Source organism: Panthera onca, chromosome E2 (genome assembly GCF_046562875.1).
Source record: "Panthera onca isolate mPanOnc1 chromosome E2, mPanOnc1 haplotype 2, whole genome shotgun sequence".
In the NCBI taxonomy this organism is placed as follows: Eukaryota; Metazoa; Chordata; class Mammalia; order Carnivora; family Felidae; genus Panthera; species Panthera onca.
The window spans coordinates 21483471-21509072 of record NC_138353.1 but is presented as its reverse complement, the minus strand read 5'-3'; the positions used below and the strand labels follow the sequence as shown (position 1 = coordinate 21509072).

Below are 25602 nucleotides of genomic sequence, written 5' to 3'. Positions count from 1 at the left end.
ACAGTAGACGATGGCTTTTCTCAAAAGGGTCACAGAGAGCTGGATCTCCTCTCCCCTCTCCACCCCATGGCACACATCACTTCCTGAACATGGAATTTTTTGACCACTGAGGCCAGAGAAAGCCTCAGTTAACGCCACTCTAAATCCTTGTTAACGCCACTCTCCATCGGTCAGGTAACCTATGCTATAAAATCTCTTTGTTATCCCCAAACCAAATGCTTGTGGAGTGCCTACGGTGCACTCTGCATATGCTACATTAGGCAAGATTTTCTGAATAGAGCGAGCTAACAGAAAGATGGTGTAGGCAGGAATGCCGAAGTAAGGCCCGCTGGCACTGGGAGAGGTCCCAAGGCATGGAGCTCCTGGTAAGTAAAGTAACAATTCCCTTTCTTTAGAGCTCCTACGGTGTGCCAGGCCCTACATTAAATCTTTTATGTGCCCAACTGAATCACACAGCAGCCAGAAAGGCAGGTCCCTTCCACTAACTAGATGAGAAAAATGAGGTTCCTGACATATCTTAGGTATTCCTAGCATCAGCCGAGAATGATACCACGAAGCCATGGAGCCCAGGAAAGTGGACTCAGCAGGAGGGGAGAGATGATGGTTAATTTTCTGTCAATTTGACTGGCTAGAGGGTGCCCAGATTAAACATTATTTCTGGAAGTGTCTGTAAGAGTGCTCCTGGCTGACAGGTTAGCATTGGAATCAGTGGACAGTAAAACATATAGCCCTCCCCAATGTGGGTAGGCATCATGCAATCCATTGAGGGCTTGAATAAATACAAAGACAGAGGAAGGGGAAAGTGTCTCCTTCTTTTCTGCCTTACCGCTTGAGGTGAGACATCTTATTTCATCTTCTCCTGCCCTTGAACTGGGATTTATGCTATTGGCTTTTCTGGCTCCCAGGCCTTCAGATTCAGATTGGATTATAGCACCAGTTTTCCTGGGTCTCCAGCTTATAGATGGCAGATCATGGGACTTCTCAGCCTCTACAATCATGTGAGTCAATTCCCCATGAGCAATCAATCTCTCAATAGGTGATAGATAGATAGATAGATAGATAGCTAGATAGATAGAGTATAGAAAGGACAAGCTTCTGTGTAGGCAAATGCATGCTTGAGAATCAGGCTGTAAGAATATGATACGCATGTTTAAATGAATGGATGGATGACTGAGCAGGTGGGTGAGTGAGTAGATGGATTACATGGGCGGATGGGTGGATGGATGGATGGATGGATGGATGGATGGATGGATAGGTGAGTGGGTGAAGGGATGAGTGGGTGGGTGAGCGAGTGGATGGATGGATGGATGGATGGGTGGATGGAAGGATGGATGGATGGATGATGGGTGAATGGATGGATGAGTGGGTTGGTGGGTGGATGGATGGATGGATGGATGGAACCAGATCAGCTAAGGCAGAGTTTGAGGTAGAACTGGTAGCATTAAGGCTGGACAGGAAAGATGGCGCCCCATTATGAAAGACCTTGAATGTCACTTTTCAGAGCTCGACTTTATTCTGTCATGGCATGACAGGTGCAGCAGGGGAGTAAAATTACTTGCATGATACTTTAAAAGATGAGTATGGCCCCAGGGACAAGGGTGAAAAGGATGAAGCCTAGAGGGATTATTGAGCACCACTAATTGTGTGACAAGAGTTGTACCAGGCACCATCCTAAGTGTCTAATCCACACAAAGGACCTAGGAGTGGAATGTGTTTCTATCGTCCCTGTACTACAGTGAGGAAGCCAGGGCACAGAGCATTAAAAGCCCACCTGAGGTTGTACACACAGCGAGTAGTGGAGAAGCTGGGGTCCAGTCCAGACCCTTGACCCTGACACCCTCCTGGTGGTCAGCCAATGGCCCAGAAGACAGTAAAGGTGACCAGTGTGGGGTGAAGGTGGGAGGGTGCAACGAGCAAGGTGTCAGGCCCATTGACTCTTAGATACCGACCTGGAACATCATTTGCCCCTGGAAGCTTAAACCCATGGCTCTTCATCCATCTGACTCTTGGGGATCCTGATAGTTGTCAGAGCTTCTCACCTCTGCAGCCCAGTGGCTCCTTTCAGAACAATTTCAGGTCCAGCCCTTCCTTTCCCTTCGGCCTGAGCAATCAGGGCGACCTGTGTCCGTAGCCCTGATGACTGTCCATTCTCTGATCTTCTCATTTAGACTCTGCCTCTGTCACTGCCCCATAAGACCTGTTGGAACAGTGAGGTGTGCATCTTGCCCCACCTACTCAGCCTCTCAAGGCTTGGGATGAGGAGGGGCAAGGAGAGAGCCAGAAATTTCCCCAAATGGAAATAGAACCTTTAACCCAACGTAAGCAACATTGTCAGACCAGAGTTCCTTGGGCTGGCCCAGCGTTGACAGTCAGCAACAACCCAAGTGTGTGGGTTTAAAAAGCCACTTCGGTGTCTCAATGTGGACTGTGGTTTGCACGGACTTTCCAGCTTAAGACCAGGTGAAGGCCCCTGTGCTCTGCCTGTCAACCCTGGCAGAGATCACCTTTGCCCCTGCTCCTGAGAGCTTCCAGGGACCCACTGGGACCCAGGACCTCAGACCAGGAGCTTGGCTCACCCTTCGGGGATAGGAGGGTTGGTATTCCCTGTCCACTTAGACTGTAATCTCCCTGAAAGTCCCACTGCTGGGCAGGAGCCCCAGGAGGTGCTCGACAAGAGCTGCCAGAAGGAGAAAAATCTAGATAGGTGGGATTGAAGACTTAATAACCGAGCGAACAATTACCAGCACTTTGTTGTGAAAGTGCAGTGCTTGACCCTTTTGCAAACATTCTCCTGGCTCCCTAGAGCCTAACACGGTACTTGACACACAGTGGGCCCTCTGTAAATATTTGCCAAATGAAGGACTGAGTGAGTGAGTGAGTGAAGAAATAAATGAAGAAGCCGAAGCCTGGGAATCAGAGCCCCTCGGTGCAGTCTAAGCTCTTTCACCCCCTTGTTAGATGAACCTTCGGCGAGTCCCATTCCCCTCCCTGGGCCTCAGGTTCCGTGGCCTTGTTGTGGATGGTGGGCCTCTCGGGGCCCACCTGGAATTCTGCTCTCGTCCTGGCAGCCAGCACCCCAGGCTGGGTGCGGCGCCCAGGGTGGCCCAGCACCTTTCTCCTCTTTCCCTCTGGGGGGCGACGCTGGAGGCTTCCTCCCATTGCAACAGGACACCAAATGGTTAAAGCACCACCCATCGTCTTTGATTTATGAAGTGGACGATTGGACCGGGAAGCAGAGACAGCCCTTCTCACTTGCAGAGGGAGGCCCCCGAGAGCAGTAATTCTGTGCACACAAAGGCGAGCGACGGCCTTGGGCCCCGGCCGTGCCGGAGAGCCCACCCTGCCCAGCCCGGCCCGGCCCGGGGACGACGCCAGGGCCCGTGTCCATCCTGCTCTGTGCAGGGATGGAGGCGGCTTGGTCACCTGGGCTCCGCCGTCCACCTGGCCCCGGGGACCTCGGCAGCCCAGCCTCCGCCCCGGGGAACCAAAGTGCAGCCCCGCACCCGGTCGCTGCCTTTCAGCGGCTGCCAATCTATCAAGATTCAGCTACCGCTGTGAACCCATCAACTCCGTGGAAGGGAAAAAAGGAACCCCTCACCACAGCAATTATTCATCCCGGCCTGAACTTCAGGTGACCTTTCCTAGTTCCACAGAAGTTACAGATGCCAGCACCTTGGTGGGTCGGATTTTGTTTTCCCCTGTCTTCCTTTAACAGACGCATTTCTTTTTTCCTGCTACGTGACCCTCTTTTGCAAATTTTTTTTTTCTTTCTTTTTTTTTTTTTTTTTTTGCCAAACGATCTTTGGGTGGTCCGTTAGCCACGATAGGAGAGCAACGTTGGCCTATCGAGAGAGCCGATTTCGCACGAAAGAAGTCATCCAGAATAAAAGAAATGCCTGTGACCTCCTTCAAGGGCTGTGTCCCCTTGAAAGACCCCCAGCAGACCACCCCCAGGCCAGCTCACCCCTCTGGCGTAAACAGGGGCTACTCTGCACCAAAGGCCTGGCCCTGACCTGCAGGGATGCAATGCTACCAACTCGGCGTGTGTGTGTGTGTGTGTGTGTGTGTGTGTGCGTGCGCGCGCGTGTCCCTGAGTCGCAATAAGGGTTACGCAGGGTGTAAGTCCCTGTGTAAATTTAAAGTGACCTGAGGGACATAATTACATAAATCTCATCATGAGACAATATACTTTTTATTTGTTTGAATTTTATTTGTATTGGTAAAACTGACCTGAAACTGACACAAGTTTATTAGAAAAAGAACTCTGTAAAAGCGAGTGGGCTGGTCTTCTTAGTTAAGACGGATGTGCCAACTTCTAGTATGATTAGAGAAATGGATAACTCACTAACATCTGTGCAAACCACAATAAAAAGGGATTTAGTGTTACCCCAAGGAAGGCAAGAGAGGCTGTCTGTCCATTAAACGCTTTATTACAGTGCCAGCAGGTTTTTCTAATTCAGTTACTCCTGCACGGCATACAGCACTCTGTGACGGCCTGTCATCCCACCAGACAGTGCTCGGGGCTGGGAGGTTTTGTGCAAGGTAGGTGACAATCAAATGAGCCACTGAGAAGAGAGGGGCGCCTGACCCTCGTGAAGGATTAACTACAGAAAGTGAGTGTGATCATGTCTCACCATTACTTAGAATTTTCAGTCAATTTCTGAAAATATGAGATAAGTTCTTAAAGAGGCAGTTTCCTCAGGAGCTCAGCAGACCTGGTGGGGTTTGGTTACACACTGTGTCGCAGGGCGCCTGGCGAGACGGGGCCTGCCAGGGAGGGAGGAGGCGCACTACCTGGACGGGGTAGGCTGAGCCAGGCCCTGGAGCCACGTTTGTCCAGGAATAACGCAGCCAAGAAGGAAGAAGAGGGAGAGGTGCCTCCTGAAGCCGGCTTGCCCTTCCCTCCCCCCTCCCCGGCACTGCGAGTCCAGCCTCCCCTGGGGACAGCCAGCCGAAGGGGTACGGCCCTCGGGGGCTCTTGCCAGCGTGGGTTCGCAGAAAGCCTCTCCAGGCCAGCTGCCTGAGATGCTTGGGCCCGTTTGGTGCCGGCATGGAATGCCCACTTTCCATCACCCTTTCCCACCGTCTGCAATCCCCACCCCTCATTGGGGAGCCGTCCTGCCCCACAGGACCTCACAGTCTGGCAGCTAAGCAGGCCTCATACTTTAAAACAGGCTAGATGCCCAACACAGGCACACAGCGTTTGAAATGTGTCTAACGGGCCTGGCGAAGGAAGATAGGGATTCAAAGGGAGGCAGGACACATTTTAGGGCCCGAGAGGAGTCCATTCCTGTTTATAGACCAGAGAGCTGAGACACAGAGAGAAGGCTCCACCCAAAGCACACCCAAACAGCCAGGAGGTAGGGCTGGGAGCAGACCCCTCACCTGCCTGCCGACTCCCAGGCCAACAGAAGTTCTTCATGGATGGGGGTGGTCTATAGAGTAGAGGCTTTTTTTGTCAAGCTGGACTAAAAAGGTGATGTATCCCTTTGTATCTGTATATTTAAATGAGAAAAGTAAACCTCAGACCCCTAAGCTTGGTTCTGCTAAAGCAATTTAACATCTGCTGCCACCTGAATCTAATTGAAACAATTCATTATCAAATTTACTGATCTGCTTAATGATTTTGTATTTCTCTTTCAAAATCACCTTCCGCCTTAGCTAGCCTAGGTAAATTACTCTTGCCTTCAAACCCGAGAGCTTGAAGGGACCTGAAAGAACATCTAACTCAAGCACTGCCCTTTTAAAGACGGGATCACCGGGGTGCAGGGTGGCGGGGGAGAGGCGTGGGCTTCCCCCGAGGTCACAGGGCGAGTCAGGCAGGACTGGAACACAGGCCGCGGGGCCCCACTCTGCTTCATCTCTACAGGCCAGGCAAAAGAGGGAGCGACAGACAGGGGTGATGACAAATGGGAAAAACAGGAGGAAAATAAAAAAGGAAGAAGAAAGAAGTTAAAGACGGGGAAGGTGACAAGCTCCCTTTCCAGAGCTGTGCAGTTTTTTTTTTTTTTTTTTTTTGCAATGTTTTCTCGGTGGCAGTCTGTTAAAGAAATACTTCATTGTCACCGAGCACAGAGTCATTAAAGGCACCTTGGAAATTTGGACCCTTTTACTAGAATCAGGGCTTAAATAGCAACTTAATTTATGACACTTCTCGAGGCTGATGGCATTTTTGCTCTCAGGTAAGGTCATCTCAGTGTACCCCCTCCCTCTGTCGCCTCCTTTTAGCACAACTCAAGAGGTGGGATCTCTTCACTTGCAAGTAACTGATGTATTCAACTGCTAAAATGTAAGTCACATACGTATGGAAGCACGTTTGAGTTCACGGTGTGTTTCTAAAAGAGAGCTCCTTTATATCTGCGTGTGAAAGAGAAGGGCAGAAGGGGGCGGGGGGGACCCACGAATGAACACGTGAATAATTAGATCAGAGAGAGATGCCACCTTTTCTCAGGGCTGGAACTGCGAGGGGGGAAAGGACTAGCACATAATTGACATAATTGATCTGGTATTTTTTTTCCCTTTTTGCTGCAGTAATTTTTATGCATGCCATTGTTGCTGTTATTATCCAGGATGTGATCTTCTGTGGTTGATAATACAGACTAGATATGAATGCGTGTATGTACCAGCCAATCACAAATCTATAGTGTCTATTTCTGCATCACCAGGTGCTATCTCATGGGAAATATCCTCTTTTTTGGCAGGCACACAGAGCGCTGCATTATCTGTCATTTTCATTAGATTCAAGCTACAGCTGAGCCAAAAAGACTTAGTTCTAGCATATGTGCTCAAAATGGCCAAGCTGTGATTGTCCAAATTCACCCTTTCAGGATTGCATTACAGACAACTGGAGCCGAAGCTGGAAATTGGAGGGAACAAAGTACCTGAATTCCACTTGGGCAACTGTAAACACCAGAAGCTCCTAAGATCGGAGCTTATTATCATAATCATCTCGAAGGATGGCTTCCATCGGAAAGTTCAACATTTTTTTTAGCACATTGTAGGTAGGGATGGGGGGGGTGGAGTCAGCCTAGATTTTGAGGCCACTTAACAAAGAAAACCCAATCTCTTTCGTCGCCCCCATGTCTCTCAGGGCACCCGGGCGCTCTGGGATGCTACAGATCCCATCCGCAGGCCTTGCCCTAGGCCAGCTAACCTTGAGTCCTGTACGATGCTGTCCACTGTGGGACATGTGACTGGAGAGCCTGCTGGCACGAAAACCATCACACATTCAGCAGTGAGCAATTTCTGCAGGAACCGGAAGGGAGCAAAGAGGCAGCGTGCGGTAAAGTTGGGTCTCTAGGCAAGTCTCCATCACGATTTTATAGAATCGATCTTATATTTGAGCGTGTCGAGAGGACATAGCCAAAAAGTAAACACAATTTACAATGCTAAAAACTGGAGAGGGGCGCCTGGGTGGCTCAGTCGGTTAAGCGTCCGACTTCGGCCCAGGTCACGATCTCATGGTCCGTGAGTTCGAGCCCCGCGTCGGGCTCTGTGCTGACAGCTCAGAGCCTGGAGCCTGCTTCGGATTCTGTGTCTCCCTCTCTCTCTCTGCTCCTCCCCCGTTCATGCTCTGTCTCTCTCTGTCTCAAAAATAAATAAACATTAAAAAAAAAACAAAAAACTGGAGAGCCACGGGGCTGGGAGGATGGTTACTCTACCCAGGGGACTCGATGTTACTTTCAAGCAGCCATGGGGGGCCGGGGGTGGAAAGCAAAGGCTAGCTGTTCAAGCAGAGAACTGATTGTCTTACAAACCAAAAGGCCAGTGGGAATGTAAAATGGTGCCTCCGCTGTGGCAAATGGTTTGGTGGGTTCTCAAAATATTACACATAGAATTACCGTATGATCCCGCAGTTCTACCGCTGGGCATGTAGCCCAAGGAACTGAAAGCAGGGTTTGGAAGCGAGATGCGGTCTATACACACAGAGGAATATCACTCAGTCTTAAAAAGGAAGGGACTTCTGACACATGCCACAGTATGGGTGAATCTCGAAGACATTTTGCTACATGAAAGAAGTCAGTCAGTCACATCAAGATAAAAACGGTACGATTCCACTCATTTGAGGTATCCAGAGTAGTCCCGTGCATGGGGACAGCAGGGCGGTTCCCCAGGGCAGGTGGAGGGGCGGGGGAGTTATTCCCTAATGGGGACAGACTTTCAGTTTTGCAAGACGGAAAGAGTCCTGTGGGTGGATGGTGGTGGGGTTCGCATAACAATGTGAATGCAGTTGCCAGCACTGAACTGCACGCTTCACAACGGTTAAGATGCAACCTTGACGTTGTGTGTATTTTACCACAATTAAAAACTGGCACATAGGGGCGCCCGGGTGGCTCAGTCGGTTGAGCGTCCGACTTCGGCTCGTGTCATGATCTCACAGTTCGTGGGTTCGAGCTCCGCGTCGGGCTCTGTGCTGACAGCTTGGAGCCTGGAGGCTGCTTTGGATCCTGTGCCTTCCTCTCTCTGCCCCATCCCCACTCATGCTCTGTCTCTCTCTGTCTTAAAAATAAATAAAACATTAAAAAAAAAAAAACAACAACCTGGCAAATAAACGATTAGAATGGTAAATTTTATGTTAAGCCTATGTACCACAATTTTTTAAAAAAGAAAGAAAACAATAGGCCCATGTCTTTTTCCTCAGACCCGCTTCAGTGCCCAGCCGGCTTGCGGGCCAAAGATGGGGAATACAAAGTTTGAGTTTTTGTTTACTATGCAAATTGACTCTGTCGACCAATTTCACTGGTAACCAGCTAGCCTCACTGGTAAGCGAGTATTCTGGAAACACCTTCGTGTACAAGCAACAACAATAGCCAACACTTTTCTGGCCCCTTCGCAGAAGCAACCCCCTGGCCCCATAGCCTCCCCTGAGTCTGTGCCACAGCAGTCCCCAGCCATGCCGTGTTCTTCCACATTGGCACCGAGGGTGAGCCCACACCGGGCCATGTCTCTTTGGAGCTGTGTGCCAAGTTTCCAAGACAGCGGAAACATCCACAAATTGGCTATGAGGGGTGCCTGCTGCCCCAGACTTGTCCTGGGTTTTCATGCCAGGGTAGTGGCCCCATATACCATGACGGCAGGGGGAAACCTGTTCACGAAAACCTTCTCCTGAACCACAGAAGTGCTGGCCCCTTGTCCACGGCAGGTGGCTCACCATTTTTCATCTGCACCGCTAGTACGGGCTAGTCGAATGACAAGCAAGCAAAGAGAAAGGTGGCATGAAGTTTCCGGCAGCCAGGAGCAGGTCGTGTCCAGGAGTGGCAAATCCCCGAGGAAGGTCATTGTCACTGAGTGGGAACGAATCTGAGGATTGCTCTGGCCGCTGTAACAAAATACCGGAGACTGGGAGGTGTAAGCAGACATTTATCATCTCAGAGTTCTGGAGGCTGGACGTGTGAAGTCGGGGTGCCATGGTCAAGTTCTGGTGAGAGCTGTCTTCCTGGCTTGCACAATGCCAACGTCTTCCTGTGTCCTCAACTGTCGGAGAGACAGAAGGAGGGAGAGATAGAGAGAGGGAGCAAGAGAGCTCTTCCTCTCCTTACAAGGGCACAAATCCCATCACGGGACCCCACTCTCGTGACCTAATGCCTCCTAATCACCATCCAAAGACCCCATTTCCAAATACCATCACCTTGGAGGTTGGGGCTTCTACATATGAATTTGGGCAGGGGAAGACACAGACCTTCGGTCATAACAGATTTGATCTTTACTCTTCACCAAGCCATTCTTCCTGCAGCTGGAGAGAGGGCCCCACACCCTGCTCTTGCGCTGTGGACCCCCCTGTGCAATTTTGCAACTCCCTGGGCTCTACATTCTCCCCCATCCCTCCAAGTCCAGCTGGACTGGACAGTTCAGCTTAGGAGTAAGACATTACAAGTGACCTGCAAAATACTTTATTTTTATATGACGTTCTGCAACAGGATCCCTGTTGCCTATTAATTGCACCATGTTTTGAAACAACACGAGAATTTTTTTTTTTTGTATTAAAGGAAATTTCCTCGTGTATTTTCCTTCAATTATCACCATGTTACTGGAAACGAGGTAAGGCAATCTGAAAACAGTTGAGTGAGAGAATATACAAACAAACTTTCAAACTGTCTTTCAGCAAGTGAGGCTTAAGTTATTGAATATGCAAATTGCCTTATTAAAAAGAATGATGTCTTTTTCAGCAATCAGTTTAATTACAGTGGAGTCCTTCAATAGAAAAATCAGCTTGTGTCTCAGAATAAAAATTCTTTAGAAAGGGAATTTAGGTATAACAGATCGAAATGAGAAAATTTCGGAAATTTGGTAGGAAAAGGGGCTTTGCATAAATGGAGCGCAGGCTGCTGAGACAGGTGTGGGGGAGCCGTGGGGGAGGCGTGGGTCCTCGAGAGCCCTGCGGGCATCCGGCTGAGCCCGTCTGTCCGTCTGTCTTGCATCCTCCTTCCCTAAAGCTCAGAGAGAGGAACGAGGTGCTGGTCTGTGAAAGGTATTTATCCCAAGTGTGTGAGGGGGCTATACCTGAGGCCACACATCTTCTACAGGGCAGCTTGGATTGGGCAGGCAAGATGCCGAAGCACCGGGATCAGAACAGAAGGGCTTTCGTTACTTAGAAGGCCTCCAGAACTCTGTCCATTCTGCTCTAGGCCTTTCTCTCTGTCCCCTCGGGACCCCTGAACTTTGCCTGGTCTTTGTCCCATTGCCCCAGAATCTCCTCCCTGTTTAAGGATCAGAAATCCCAGAGACCACCCAAAACATCTTCCCAGTTCAGCTGCTCCAGTATCATGGAAACCTGTGGAAGAGTGACACATCAGGATTTAGGGCAGAGGTCTGAATCAGACTTCTTAGGTTGGATCTCCACTGCATAGAATGACAACTTAGTGACTGGAGGCCAGCCTTTTAGCCTTTCTATGCCTTGGTTTCCTCACCTCTAAAATGGGAGAGAAAATACTGCCCACCTCACAGGATGCATTTGAAATGCAAAGAGAAACACCAGGCAACACTCAGAGTAGTACCCGACCCGTACTAAGCCTTCAGTGAACCCTCACCGGAGGTAGTAAGGCAGCAGAGGCAAAAGTACAAATCTCCTGTGTATACTCTGATACTCTGTTATAACTTTCACACAAGTCTAAAATACAAAACATGAAATTCACACATATGCAAGAAACGCACAGGCAAATGTTCCTTCCGTGAACCTTGAAATCTTGAGCACCTACCATATGCCATCAGTGAGCAAAACTGGAAGGAAAAAAAAATCCATGTCCTTTTAAATTCTAGTGGAAAGACAAAACAATAGCTGAAAAGCACAATAAACACATCAATTACATAGTATTTCAGAAGTATCTCCACGGAACAAAGTAACGTGGCTCAGAAGATCTGGAGTGAGGTGAGCAGCTGTAATTTAAATATTGCGGTCCAAGTAGGTCTCACTGAGAAGGTAAAATTTGAGCAAAGACCTCGAGAAGGTGAGAGAGTGAGCCACGGCTATCTAGGGGAAGCGTGTCCCAAGCAGAGGTGCAAAGGCCCAGGGGCAGAAGTGAGTCTGACATGTTCTAAGCACAGCAGCTGGTCCGTGGGGCCAAAGAGGTATTGAAGAAAAGTAGGAGCCTGGGTCATAAAGTGACAGGGGCAGATCACATACAGTCGTGCGGACCGCCTTAAGGGCCCTGGTTTGCATTTGGATAAAATGGGGAGACTCATGTTTTAAAAGGAAAAACAGTATTCTGAGTTTATTGGGTTGGAAGGGGACCCATGAGGAGGGCACAGCACATACCCAAGCTAGTAGCTGGGGTGTGAGAATATTCTAAAGAGCAAAATCCAACACATATACCTAGCCGGTTAGATGTGGGGGGAGAGAGAGGAGACAAGATGACTCCAAGATTTCATTTAACTAAACGTAAACTAGTTTGTAAGTGAGGAATCCATGGCTACCTTGTTTGTTGTAAAAAACAAAATAAAACAAAACACAAAAAACAAAAAATAAACAATAAACCCGTTGTAAAAAACAACAAACCAAAACAAATTTGATCTAAATCGCCATGGCCTTACTTCTAGCATTTTACTTCGTACAACTAAATACACTGCACATCAAAAATGATGTCACATTAGGGGCGCCTGGGCGGCTCCGTCGGTTAAGCGTCCGACTTCGGCTCAGGCCACGATCTCGAGGTTCGTGAGTTCGAACCCCGCGTCGGGCTCTGTGCTGACAACTCGGAGCCTGGAGCCTGCTTCAGATTCTGTGTCTCCCTCTCTCTCTGTCCCCTCCTCCACTCACGCTCTGTCTCTGTCTCTCAAAAAATAAAAGTTAATTTTTTTTAAAAAAAAGATATCAAATTAAGAACGTATCAGCTACATCCCAGATGGAGAATACTCAACACGAGAAAGTTCTGGGCATCAAGTGGTACGCCATAGGTGCTCATGAATGTTTCACTTCTGTCTGTTCCTTGGGCACACTGAACTTGTTCCCACCCCAGAGCCTTTGCACGTACTATCCCTTGTTCCTAGAATATCCTTCCTGCTTTTTGAACAGCTGGCCCTTCTTCCTCATTAGCTCAAATACTCTTTCCCTGACTTAGGTCACTGTCTACCAGCTATGCACTCAGGCAGGAGGAGTTTCCTCTTATTTGGGAAAGGATCAGCCCTTTTGTTCTCTTCAGGCCTTCGACTGATTGAATGAGGCCCACTCACATTAGGGAGGACCGTCAGCTTTACTGAGCCCACTGATTCAAGGATTAATCTCATCCAAACACCCTCACGGACACCCAGAACAGTGTTAGACCAAGGGCCTGGGCCCAGTCAGGCTGGCCCATAAAATGAACCATCAGAGCTGTTTTACCCCCGTTAAGTTTGGCATTTTATGAGGGCGTCTTAGCTATTCGTTTCTTGGTCTTTCTATCTATGCATGTGTCTTCCCTGTAAGGACATAACCTCCACCAGCTGTTTGTTGAACGAATGAACCCGTGAATAAAAGAAGGGCAAACAGTCCCATGTGTGGCTTGAGATTTAGGAGAGAGGGGCCTGGAATTTTCTGAGGCCAGGTGACGTTGGTGTGGAGAGGAGACGGTGGTTGATGAGAAGCAGGAGCCTGGGGAAGGCAGGAGGGGACTGGGGCGAGGGACCGGGGAGGAAGTAGACAGGATGAGATCAAACCTTATGGGAAGAGGCAGAAATCCATCTCTGACAGCCAAATCCCCCTGCCTGCATCCTGGCTTTTATTTTTAATCTGGAGTGCGGCATCTGACCTGGCCCCGCTGACTGGGAGCCAGAGCCACAAATCAAAGCCCGAAGCAGGGTGGGTGCCAGGCTGGGCTTCCCTGGGGAAGTGAGGGGGCAGCAGCAGTGGACGTGAGCCCGGTGGTCTCCCGAGCCCCGGGTGGCCGTTGTCTGTAAGGCAGAGGGGCCGGGCGATGGAGCAGTTCATCACAATGGCAGGGGACCTCAGAGAGAGGCTAGGCGGGGGACGGACACGGGGCAGCTTCCGGTAGACACAAACAACCCTTGGCCCAGAGCTCTCACCTCAGGGATTCTTGCTGGTGTAACAGGTTTTGGTCCTTGTTTGTCGCTTTTAATGAAGACAAGAGGGGAGAAGCCACCATCAAGCGTGAAATGTTACATGCATACACGTTATCAAAACTGTTGAAGGGAAATGCCCCACGTATGACTTAAGCTGAAATCATCCCTCCCAGGTTGTCATGCTCTGTTTAAAAATAAGTCTTAGCTAGCATGATTGGTTTTTGAGGCATTGTTTGGGTATCTTTGTCGGGGGCTCTCTGCAGCTGGAGGGGGCGAGCTGCGTACTCAGAGGTCCACTGAAGTCTCAAAGGCAGGCAGGGGTGACAAAGGACAAGTCTGTCTTTGGCAGACCCACTGGGAGGCAGAGGAGAGAGGCTCCAACTGGGGGCCCGGGTGGACGAAGAGGGCGCAGGAGTACCCGGAGACACTGAGCCAGGGGACAGCGTGCTCCTTCTCCTTCCCTGTGCAGGTGGCCGCTTGTCAGGACCCAGGCAGGAGCTGACGGGTGGTGCTTGGGGTCCGTCCCCTTTGCCCCGTCCCTGAGCACTGCGGGCCTGCCATCTGTCTGTACTGAGCCTGACTCTGTGCCCAGACCTCAGGGAGGCTCTGCTCTGGGAACCAAACAGGTGGAGACACAACCCCGCCCCCAGGAGCCTACTATGGTGGAGGGACCCTGTACCAAAAGAGAGGAGGCCCACTCAAGGACAAGAAGGAGACACACGGGGCGGGGCTGTGACTTGGGTCTGTAGACGTCAAGGCCAGGGCAGTTCTGGGTGTGCCCAAGGAGGAGGAGGCCTTGTGGGCTGGGGTTGGGGGGTGGGGGGGTCCTTGAGTCAGGTCACACAGGTGAGAAGAGAAGAATCCAGGCAGGTGACAAGGGTCAAGGCAAGGCCTGATGGTACCAAAAACCCGGTCCGAGGGACAGCCTGGGTCCCCTGCCAGATCCCAGCAGCCCGGAGGAGGTGGGGGTGGGGAAGGACCGATGGACGACGTCTGTCATTGTTGACGACGAAGTTCCTGATTTTCAGAAGCGGCTGTGGAACATACAGCTGAACAAGAATGCAGGCGGGTCAACAAGAAACCCAAAAGAATCAGGGGGAAAGATGCAGAGACGGCTTACAGACATGGAGGGCCTAACAGCCAAGGTCCCTAGGAAATGGTGCTCACCCTCGTTAACCGTCTGGGAGATGCGGACCTAAAGGACAATGAGGTGCCACCTCGCAAAATGGAAAGCTGGAAAGCACAGAAGGTGACGAGGGCCAACAGCGCTGACGCCCTTCCTGGGGGAAGGGGCCTGGCGCTCCCTACGCCGCACACCCTACGCGTCCCGCACGGGTCCAGCGGGAAGGGGTGCGTAAGGCAGCCGCACCCTGCGTGAGCCTCCCTCCCCGCCCCCCTTCTCCCCCCCCCCCCCCCCGCCCCGGGGCGGGGAGCAATCCGAAAGCCCATCCCAGTCCCCAGGGGGGATGGAGAAGTTGGCCGTGGTGCGGGCGCACCAGCAGGTACCGCGGTCCTGTTACCCTCCAGTGTAAACACTTCTGAAAGTGACTTTGGGTTTGGCGACGATGGGAGGAGCTGGCCCTTCGGGCTTCCAGGAGCCAGAGGAGTGGAGTCAAGACAGTGGTTGGTGTCCGTGGTGCGCCGTGGCTTTTAAAGCATAAATCAGACGGTGACAGCCTCGTTTGTGGCTCTGCGGTGCATTCTGGCTGCACTTAAAATAAAATTCAGACCTCTTACCACGGCCTCCAAGACCACATATCCAGCCCCCCACAGTTCCTCCCCCTTCTCTCCCGCTGCCCGGCCACCTTGCCCTCGCCAAGGTCAGTGCCACCCCCGGATGTTTCTCTGACTAGCTTTCTCTTGCCCCGGCTCTCTATTCAGGCCATCTCTGGAGAGCGCTTCCCTCACCGTCCTCAGGACTGCTGCGCCTAACGGTGCCCAAACCCCGGGGACCCCGCCGTGGCCCTTACCGGCCAGCGGCTCCTTCTTTCCCGTGGCGTTTCTGGATTTTCTTCACGGGTGTTATCGGAGGCGCTTAGGAGTCCGAAATGACCTTGTTCATTATCATCTGTTGTTTGCTGTCCGCCTTCTCCCGCTGGGGCCTTAGGCTCCTTGAGGGCAGAGACCTGGGCCTTCTTATTCACAGCCCCAGCCTCAATGCCTAAGCCAAGGCAGACGCTTCCTCCTTGTGTGCCGGATGAATAAACAAGTAAGCAGCTGGCAAGGGATGTCGGCCACGGGAGCTCGCACGCAGTGAGGCCCTGAGCCCGGGGTCTGGAAGGGTTACCCCCGCTGGCACTTCCCCCTCCCGGATGCTGGGAGGGTTATGGCTATCCCCGTTTTCCAAGGTGGGAAACTGAGGCTTGCGGAGGCTAGAAGCCAGCCCCCTAAGTACCGGTGACAAAGCACCATTTAAACTCAAGTTTCCTCCCCTAGCCAGACCCTGCGCAGAGCCACAAACCCCTCCCGGTGCTCGTCCATCACCGGGCAGACTTCTGGGCCCTCTGGGTCTTTCAGGCCCCTCGTGAAGCGAGGGGGCAGCCGGGGACGCACAGGGGTGGGTGCAGTCCGGTGTGTGACCGGCCCTGTGGGCTCCGGCCAGGAGCCCATCTCCTCCCTTTCCCCCATCTGAGAACAGTGCCGGCGGCTGTCACATCCCACTAAGCTCAGAGGCTGTTTGTTTCATTGATGGAGACAGCTCCCACGGCAGTCCAAATCCAGCTTCAAACCACCTTGGTAGTGCCTGGCCACACTGACCAGATCGAGTTTGAAGCTGACTCAATTATGGGAGCTGTTAGGTCCGAGCTTCCAGACCTTGTCCACGTAGAAGCTGAGGCCACTTCCCACAGCCACAGCCAGAGCCCGGGACCCTTTCCAAGGGGACACGGTGCCTCCTGGGCAGCCCGGGGTCCTGGATGTGGCACCCCCAGCAGCCCGTGCAGCATGTCTGATGGCCCCTCACCCTCTGTGCTCTGGAACCCCCTGATGGAGAGAAGCCCCAGCCAAGGAGACCCCTATCTTCTCTCCAACATCCCTGCGTCCCTTCTTCGCTGACCAGAAAGCAAAGCTCTCTGCTCCCCAGGCGGCCCCTCCCGCTTCTGCCCGCCCATCCCCTTTGCGGCCTGGGCATCCACCTGTTCTGCGTGCCCACCCAATGTCTAATCAGCAGGTCCCACCGGGGCAGCGGCGAATTCACTGTGCACCCCACGCAGGAAGGCTTTGCCGCTCATCCGACATCCCGTGCCCATGTGTGCAAATGACCGTTTTCCATAAATCAGGAGGGTTAAAGGTTATCCCACTCTCGTGTCACCGAACCTCATTTGCATCCTGCTGTGCCCTCTGGGACAGAAGGGCTGGAGTAGGGGTGCCCGGGGGCTGCTCCCGCACGCGGACGTGCGGTGAGGGCTACAGGACGCAGCACGCCGGCACAGTAGCAGGGTCCCCACTGGCCACAGCCTCCCTGCCTCCCTGCTCCCCGCCTCCCTGCGCTGAGGCCCATGTCCCAGGGCAGCACATGCAGGGAGGGAGGAGCATCTCTGCTCATGTGGTTTCCAGGAGCCAGGTTGGCCCGCAGGTATTTGGGGATGGGTGAGATCGGCTCACTTTGTGCTACCAGGATTTGGCATCCATTTCAGTGAGAAAATCCGTTACCCCCAGTCCCGGCCTCTTGTGGATAGATAACAGGATATCAGAGAAAGCCCAAGAGCCCAGGCACTTTTCCCCAATGGGAGCACCAGCTCCTCTGAGGGCCACTGCCCAGCTGGGTCCCACTCAGTTTGCCAAGGGCGAGGCCTGGCCCCAAGCTATCCCCCCTCTATAGACCCAGCACCGCGTAAGATGAGAACAGAAATGCCGAGGGTATTTAGTGGGCTATCGTATCAGCTTCTGAGGGCTGCTGTGATAAACTCCCACAAGCTCGGTGGCTCAAACAAGAGAAGGGCGTTCTCTCACCATTTTGAAGGGATAGTAGGGTCTCCATAGGGCTGTGCTCCCTCAGGGGGCTAGGGGAGCACCCATTCCTTGCCTCTTCCAGCTGGCAAGCCTTGGCCCTCCTTGCCTCAGTCAGAGCCACATCGCTCCAATCTGACAACTGTCTTTACCTCCCCTTCTCCTGTGTGGGTCCCCGGGTCTCATCTCCCTCTGCTTCTCCCTTGTAAGGATGTGCATGACGGCACGCAGGGTCCGCCTAGATAACCTAAGAGTAGCTCCTTCTTTCAAGGCCCCTAACTTAATCACAGTTTTTGCCGTATCCGTTAATAGTTGTAGGTTCCAGGGATTGGGAAGTGAATGTATCGGGGGGGGGGGGGGGGGGGGAGGGGGAGGGAGGGCATTTTTTTCTGTCTCCCAGAGCTGTTACATAATAACTTGGGATCTCAGGGCAGGAATTTTCTCCTTTGGTGCTCACAGAGACTGAAGGGTCAAGGGGCTATCATTGCCCCATTTGCCACGCTGGGCGGGAGTGGGGGTGGAGACAGTGGGGGCGGAGACAGGGCTGAGATACACCCCCGACATCCATGAGGATGATGAAAGGGAAGTGTAGAGGCCCTCGTAGTCAACATCCAGCTTCCCCTGGCCACTCTTGCAGTTGAACACCGTTCAATTACAGGGTCTTGGCGACCGGAAGTGTAGACCCTTGGAGTCTCGTGGGCCTGGGGTTATAGCCTGTTCCTGCCTCCGTTTCCTCACAATGCCAGCCCCCAGCAGGGTTATTGTGAACTTTTCTTTTAAGTTTCTTTATTTATTTTGAGAGGGACAGAGACAGTGCAAATGGGGGAAGGGCAGAGAGAGGGGGAGAGAGAGAATCCCAAGCAGGCTGCACACTGTCAGTGCAGAGGCCGATGCAGGGGCTCAAGCTCACGAGGCTTGAGACCATGACCGTGGCCAAAATCAAGAGTTGACGCTTAACCGACTGAGCCTCCCGGGCACCCCGGGGTTATTCTCCATCTCAAAGGAAACAGCAGATGCAGGCACCTAGCTGCAAGTTTAGCACCCAGTAAGCATCCGATCAATGGTGGATGTGATTGTTCTTTTTGTTTAATTGGACAAATGTTTCCTGATCCCTCCTGCGTGCTAAGCACCGGATGGTGGCATCGGTTTGCTGGGACAGCTGTCAGCGTCACCCAGTGCTGGCACTAACAGTAGCGACAGCACTCCTCATCATTATCTGCCCTTCCTTCCTGCCTGCGTGCCACAAGGGCACATTGAGAACATTCCACGTGAGACGCGGGGGTGAAGAAGGTGACACAGTCCCTGCCCTTCTCTGCAGGAGTTCTAGGGCAGTGGCACAGAAGGAGACTGCGTTCCCAGGTGAGAGTTGCACCTGGACTTTGGAGGATGAAGCCGGGAGGAAGGAGAGGCTGGTGATGCCTCTTGTAAGAAGCAAGGCTTGAGCTGAGTCCCAGAGGTGATACCACCGGGTGTTTGAGCTTTCGATGCCAGGAACCAGAAGGTTGCTAAAGAAATGGGCACCTTGTCTCTAAGGAAAGTAGTAGTGGGGATCAGCAAGCAATGGCTGACCACACAGCAAGAGGCCCTTCTTGGGCAGACCCTGATAACGACACCGATGGTAATGACTGTGTTATGGTTGGATGGCCAGAGTTCTGGAAGGAAATCCAGGTCACCCCCTAGGATGACCAGAGAGAGTTTAATGACAGGACCACTCACAACGGTGTGGGAGGCACCAGGAGAAAACACTGAAGATTATAAGGCACCCAAGGGATGACATCAATGGGCGGCCATCACTATTAGTGTTTCAATGCCTGAAGGGCCAAGGAAGGGACCATTCCCAGACCCAGAGAGCGGCACTAGTAGGAGAGGGCCAATCGGCAGGCACTGTGGCCTTTAGCAGAAGAACGCAGCCGCTCTTGACCTGTGGCACGGAAGAGAGAGAGACAGGGCAGTAAAGACTCTGACTTCCCTCCGACCTTCTCTTGTGGGCTTCCTCATTGGCCATTCCCAGCTGGAAGTCAGAGGGCAAGGGATCCTGTGGATGGAATGCATACGGTCATCTTTCTGGGGTATCGGGGGCGGGGGTTGGGAAGGATGGGGAGCATATCTGGAGGGGCAGACAGAGAATCTCACCTGTGATTCCACCTAGGATGATGTCGATGGTGATGGTGATAATGGGTGTTGCTAGTTGTAGGGGGATGGCGATGGTGGTGGTGATGATGCTGGTGATAATGATGCCCATACAAGTGGTGGTGGTGATGGTGATGATGTTCGTGAAGACCGATATCATTATTGAGCTCCTACATAGTCAGTCACTCTATTAAGGTCTTTCAATCTTTGCACCAGCCCAGTAGGATAAGACAGTAGAGATTCTTGGATACTTGGAAGACCTACGTGTGGATCAACAGCCAGAATTATCCTCAGCTCCATCGGGCCTCCCCGCAAACACAAGGTTTGGCAGGGCACCCGGTCCTAGTGACTTGGGTTGTAATTATGCGTAAATGGGCTGGTCTTACTGCTTTTCTGTGAGCTCCTCTATGTAAGCTTGGTATCTGCTTATCACTACAGTCCAGGGCTTGACGATATCTAGCAGAGTAACTGCCCCTCAGAGTTTGCTAAACCAACGGTGACGCACGAGTGAATGAATGAATGAGTGAGCGAGTGAGTGAACGAACGAATAAAGAGAGACTCCATGGCAACAGGTCACAGAGAGTAAGCTCTGGGTCTCACACCTGCTGTCCGTGGAGCCTGACTCATCATAGGCACTTAGCAAATATTGGAGAAGAGCCAACACAGTGGCACTGTGGTATTTCTGTTTTCTCTGGTACACATTTCCTCGTGTCTAAACATGGACTGAAAACCATCCAAGCTTTCCGAAGCTATTTGGTTCCCTGAATTTTGCCCAAGCCCAAACTCCGAGCTAAGAGTGGGGATGTTTGTATGACGTCTCAGTGCAGCACATGGAAACCCACAGCCCAACATAGCTCAGAATTGCTAATAACCTTCAGATTGTTGTGTTAATAAGTGAAAATACAGAGAAACACAAACCTGTCTTCCTGTTAATGTTAATTTTGGTCCCAAAAAACGTTGCTAAAACATATTGCTGGGCATGCCACAGATGTTCCTTCTCTTGCACGTGCACGATATTCAAAGTGAGAGCTGGACGCTTTGACAGAATTTCTGTCGCTTCGATGATAACTGCGGTCAGGCCATTTTGCTACCGCTCGGGTCTGTCGTCTTATCTGACCATTCCCCTGTGCAGGTTCCCATTGGGGCTGGCGTGCAATTCTGTGTTTGCTACCACAACCTGCTCAGTAGACTGATAAAGGTAAGCAATTGAAAAAATAAGTTGAGCTGTGTCACGTTCTTGTCAACTCACCCCCTAATTTCACTCTATGCAGAACATATATGACGGTCTGCTTGGTGGGGAGTGGAGTAGAATCCCAGGTTGTCCGTTCCCAGAGCTCATTAGGGTGAGAGATGACATGGAAAGATGTGTGGCTCTCCAGCCTGATACTGAGGCTTTAACTACCCTGGATAGAAGAGATTTAAAGCCACTTATCAGTTTTTAAAGAACCAAGCAGAACAGCCCTGCATTCCCTCATCTTGTCCTGGTTTATCTTCTATGTGCAGGGGCCATTTTTAAGAACAAGAAGGTGTCATAATTTAGAGTGATTACAAGAGCCACCCAGCATTCCGTGGCTTCAAGGCCTTTTCCTGACCATGCAGGGAACAGATTGACATGGGCATCAGCAAAGTGGGGGCGGGGTGGATTCTGTGTCTCTGGTGCTGGGGAGCTACACCCCCTGGGGCAGGGAGGGCTGTTTCCTCCCAGTCTGAGAGTTCTTTAGAATCCATATGCAATGGCTGGCATCTGGGTGAGAGGAGAGAGAGCCCTTTGAGAGGCCCGGGGAGTGAGAACAGAGGGCCACTCAGGCACCAGGAGCTAGACTGAAGTCAGCTTCCGGGAGGAGGCGCCATGTTAAGTACAAGTGTGGGCATTACCACCTGGCCTCACACTAATAGAATTTGTGTTTGGTTGACGTACCCACCGACCAAGGGAAGAAACACACAAGGAAAAGGTGGAGATCTAGTCCCAGACCAGGAAACCCTGGAGGTGGCCTTGTCCTCTATCTAGTTATTGATTTATTTTCCCATTTTTTCAGCCAATTCCATCAAGTGAAACATGGGCCACCTCCCTGGGGATGCTCAAGGATGACTAATTAATGGTGATAAGGAGGCTTCTGTCCTGTGCCAGGCTGAGGGGGCAGCTATACGCCAGACTCCAAACAGAAGCCGGAAGAAGCCAGAGCCCTGGCCAGCACCACCAAAACTCGTCTCTGTTCTCACCTCTGTTGCAGGTGATTTCAGTGTCTGTCCTTACCACTCCAGTCCACCATTGCTAGATTAGAAGCCTTGATAGTCACATGCTCCAAATAAAGACGATCTTTAGTATGCATTGAGTGCAGGACGTGGGCTTCACAATACCCTCAGCGTGAGTGCCATCAGTCTCTGCCCACAGTTGGAGCAAGAAGAGCTCCTCAGATGGAACAGCCTTCTCCAGAGGCTTTTGGAGAGGGTTAGGCTCAAGGTGGCTAAACACCATCTCAAATAATCACTCGTGCACCAACACTGTGTATCCAGCTAAAGCGGAGAGTGGATAGGATTGCCTGCCAAATTCAAGACCACAGGCAAGTGTTCCAGAGAGAGTCGAATCACCTGGAAAATAATCTTCAAGCTCCTCTCAGTTGGGTCCCACTGAAGCCTGCCTGGGGATGGGGGAAGGCATTTGTGCCTTCCAGTTATAAGTGTTCATTGCCGAATTACAGGTCACACAAGAATGTACAGCCCCCAGAAGAAATTTAAACCCTAAGAAGGGTCTATGAAGGATTGATCCTGGACCCTCACCCTTACCCAAGAGCCTCTTTCTAGGTACTTCCAAAGGAAGCAGCATCAAGCAGAGGTCCTCAGAAGGAAAGGCAAATTGGGCCTTTGCTTGTAATGGCAGACATTCATCAACTTTCTCTTCAGAACCGCCTTCCTTTGCAGCCAGAAATTCCTCCATTGTTTTAACCCAAATGACAGAGAGGCCACCATGTGTCGGATGTGATCATGGAAGGTCAGGTTATTTCCTAGACTAATAATGCATGGATAAGAATCTATTTGTGGGGAATAAGTGAAGTGAAACTCAATGGCTCAAAAAGTAGAGGGTGTGATGGTTAACATTTTGTGTCCACTTGGTTAGGCCACAGTACTCAGGGATTTGGTCAAACGCATCTGGAGGCTGCTGTGAAGGTTATTGTTTAGATGGGATTAACGGTTAAATCAGTAGACTTTGAGTAAAGCAGATTACCCTCCATAGTGTGGATGAACCTCATCCAATTGGTTGAAGGCCTTAAGAAAGACCTTGCTCAAAGAAGAGGGAATTTTGCCAGCAGACTGCCTTAGGACTTGAACTTGTAGTTCAACATCAGCTGTTCCCTGTCTCTAGCCTGTCACCATGCCCTGCAGATTTCGGACTTGTTAGACTTGACAATCATTTGAACCAATTCCCTTAAAATAAATCTATGTATGTATAATGCATGTGTGTGTGTGTGTGTGTGTGTGTGTGTGTGTGTGTGTGCATGTGTATGTGCATTGATCTATCTTTCATCTATCTATCTATCTATCTATCTATCTATCTATCATCTATCTACCATCATCTGTCTTTATCCTATCAGTTCTCTTTCTCTAGACAACTGAACTCTGCCTCATTTGAGTAGGAATGAGGAAGAAGGAAGCACTGTCTGCAGAGGCCAATAGAAAACAGAAGATTCTAGTGGTCTCCACAGTAGAGGTGTTGTCAGAACAACAACCCATCTAACACATGCCTTTTCCTCACCCAGCCTGAAGACCGGGTGCCATGCCATGCAGCCGGGGCCTGCTCATTTACCTTGTGAAGAAGATGTCGCCTAAGAAATGGCTAACACTGCTCTGAGTGGAGACTGCCCTGGGAATGGGAAAAATGAAATCCTAGCTAGACACAGTAAGAAAGCATCATGGCTACCTCAGCCTGCTTCAGCAGACTGGCCGGGCTGTAAAACAGGAAGGCCATGGAAGGATAACAGGATGAGAACCAGGTACAGTTGGAGTACGTTTTCCTGGAGAAATGCGAGGGGGCAAAGCACCAGGCAGGCCCTGGTTTCCCGCGGGCTGGATGAGGGCCAGCGTAAGGCTCACCTATTGTTCTCAGGCTCACTGGTCCACCTTAATATGGCTCGGCCTTTATTAAGGGAATCCAAGAGGCCAGCTACCTGCTGCTATAGGGAGCTGATGTTTCCATCTTGTGCTTTCCGATGAGCAAGACGTTTTGCCTTCCCCCAGTTCCATCCCCCAAAAGGAAGAAGTTGGCAGGCCACTGAAGTGTTTTGACTGAAGTGTCTTTGGTGTTCCCTTTCTAATAAAGGGCCATATATTAGTGCCGAACAGTCAGTGTTTTGAGCACTAAAGTAATACCAGTAACTCTCATTGCTCAAGAAACTGCTGAGCAAAATCTTCCAACAATGTGTCTCCCCGGCATTCCTTAACCCTATTGATAATGATAAAGCCTCATAAATCTAGGTAAATCTTTAATTACGCCTTCGGAACATGGAGATATTATGACTGTGACATAGTCATAAAGGGCACATTCAAAATTAGCTCCATATACATTTCGTGAATATGGAAAAGGTAGAAGTGGCTACAGTTAAGGAGGAAAGACCAAAAAAAAAAAAAAATCGTACTTTTTTTTCCTTCTTACAACCACCTTTTAAAATGGGAATTTAATTCATTTAAAAAAAAATTATTGTGGAAAGCTCTGTCTGTGGACTCCTCCGATTTTTATCAGAATCCAGTGTCAGCTTTGCTGAGCCCTAGTGCAGGTTACGAAATCTATCATCTGAAATGAAGGGAGTCTATTCCTCTGTGCTAAAAACACCTTTTGGTCTAAAAACTGTTCTCCCTCACATGAAGCACGGGTGAAATATGTATGGAGACAGGAGATCGTCCTCACTATTCTTACGAAGCCCTAAGAAAGCCTGGAGTTTGCTTCATTCCCTAGGATCAGGGTGATTCCCTCGCACTTCCCCCACCCCTGTCTTTGGGCAGGAGCCCTATGCAATTTATTTTTATCCTCGGCCCACGCATATATTTTTACTTGTGTGAACACTATGGGGAAAGATTAAGTTCTTTTATTTTGTTAATTAAACTGCATTTTTGAAATTCTGGCGGGGTAGTCGGTGACAGGATTAACAAGGGCCCTTTGCAGAGTTTTGCTGTTTTCCTGATTAGGCTAGAGGTATTTGATATCGAAGTAGGAGCTGATGAAGTGATTTCCTCGATGTGACTGAATGCCTGACCCCAGTTTATCATCGAAGCTTCATAAAGAAGTCTTCCTTACTGTCGAGAAAGCCCAACCAAGAGTGAAAATGACATTAGCAAAAAGCTAAGCAAAAGGTCAGTAGAGCAGAATGAGAAGGGGGAAGGAAAGAAATGCATTCCTTTGCTTTTTTTTTTTTTTTTTTAAGGGTTAAGGAAGACCTCCTGGTTACAGGCTCTGTATCAGGGGAGCGGGGTAGGCAGGTGAGCGGAACCTCAGAGTGTTAGGTACTGAGAGCAACATACCTTTCTGAGCCTCTGGAGTTTAAAGGTAAAAATTATATTTAAACAACAACAACAACAACAACATGGGTGACACGAATACAGAGCGAGAAAAGCACCACCCCTCTCCCCACCTGCACCTGCCTAATGATTTCCAAATGCTTCTGCAGACCCCTTTGGGTGAGCTCTGGGTCTCTCCCGGCAGCTGGCTGGGCTTCGAGCTCCTATTCAGGGCTGCCAGAGACCAAACCAAGAAAGCAGGTGAAAGTCCCCCTCTCCCGTTGCCGCACACCTCTCCACCCCCTTCCCGAGCCGGGAAGAAGGATGGCGTTGGGGCAGGGATGAGACCAAGCTGGTGAAGGGAGCTGAGGAACAGCCGGAGGGCACTCCGGGTCGGGCGACTCAGCATGGTAAGTCCAGACAAGGCCACTGTGTATGTGGTTAATTGCATTATTAGCCCCGCCTCCCTGAATCCCCAAGGCCATCTTCCCCATAAGCATATATTATTTTCTTTTAATGGAGGCAACATCTGCATACAACAAAAGG

The 25602-nt window shown here is 50.8% G+C and overlaps 1 long non-coding RNA gene across 3 annotated transcripts; it reads left to right on the top strand.

Moving 5' to 3' along the window:
• Window position 1: 1 nt before the first annotated feature.
• On the top strand, window positions 2-7586 carry LOC132691365 (uncharacterized). 3 transcript variants are annotated; one of them, XR_009615717.2, is made up of 5 exons: window positions 2-365; window positions 906-998; window positions 6229-6289; window positions 6828-6997; window positions 7091-7586. It is a non-coding gene; the product is annotated as an uncharacterized LOC132691365 (long non-coding RNA). The 3 variants fall into 3 exon arrangements; XR_009615716.2 differs by having other exon boundaries at window positions 6828-7586; XR_009615718.2 differs by having other exon boundaries at window positions 6702-7586.
• Window positions 7587-25602: the final 18016 nt, after the last annotated feature.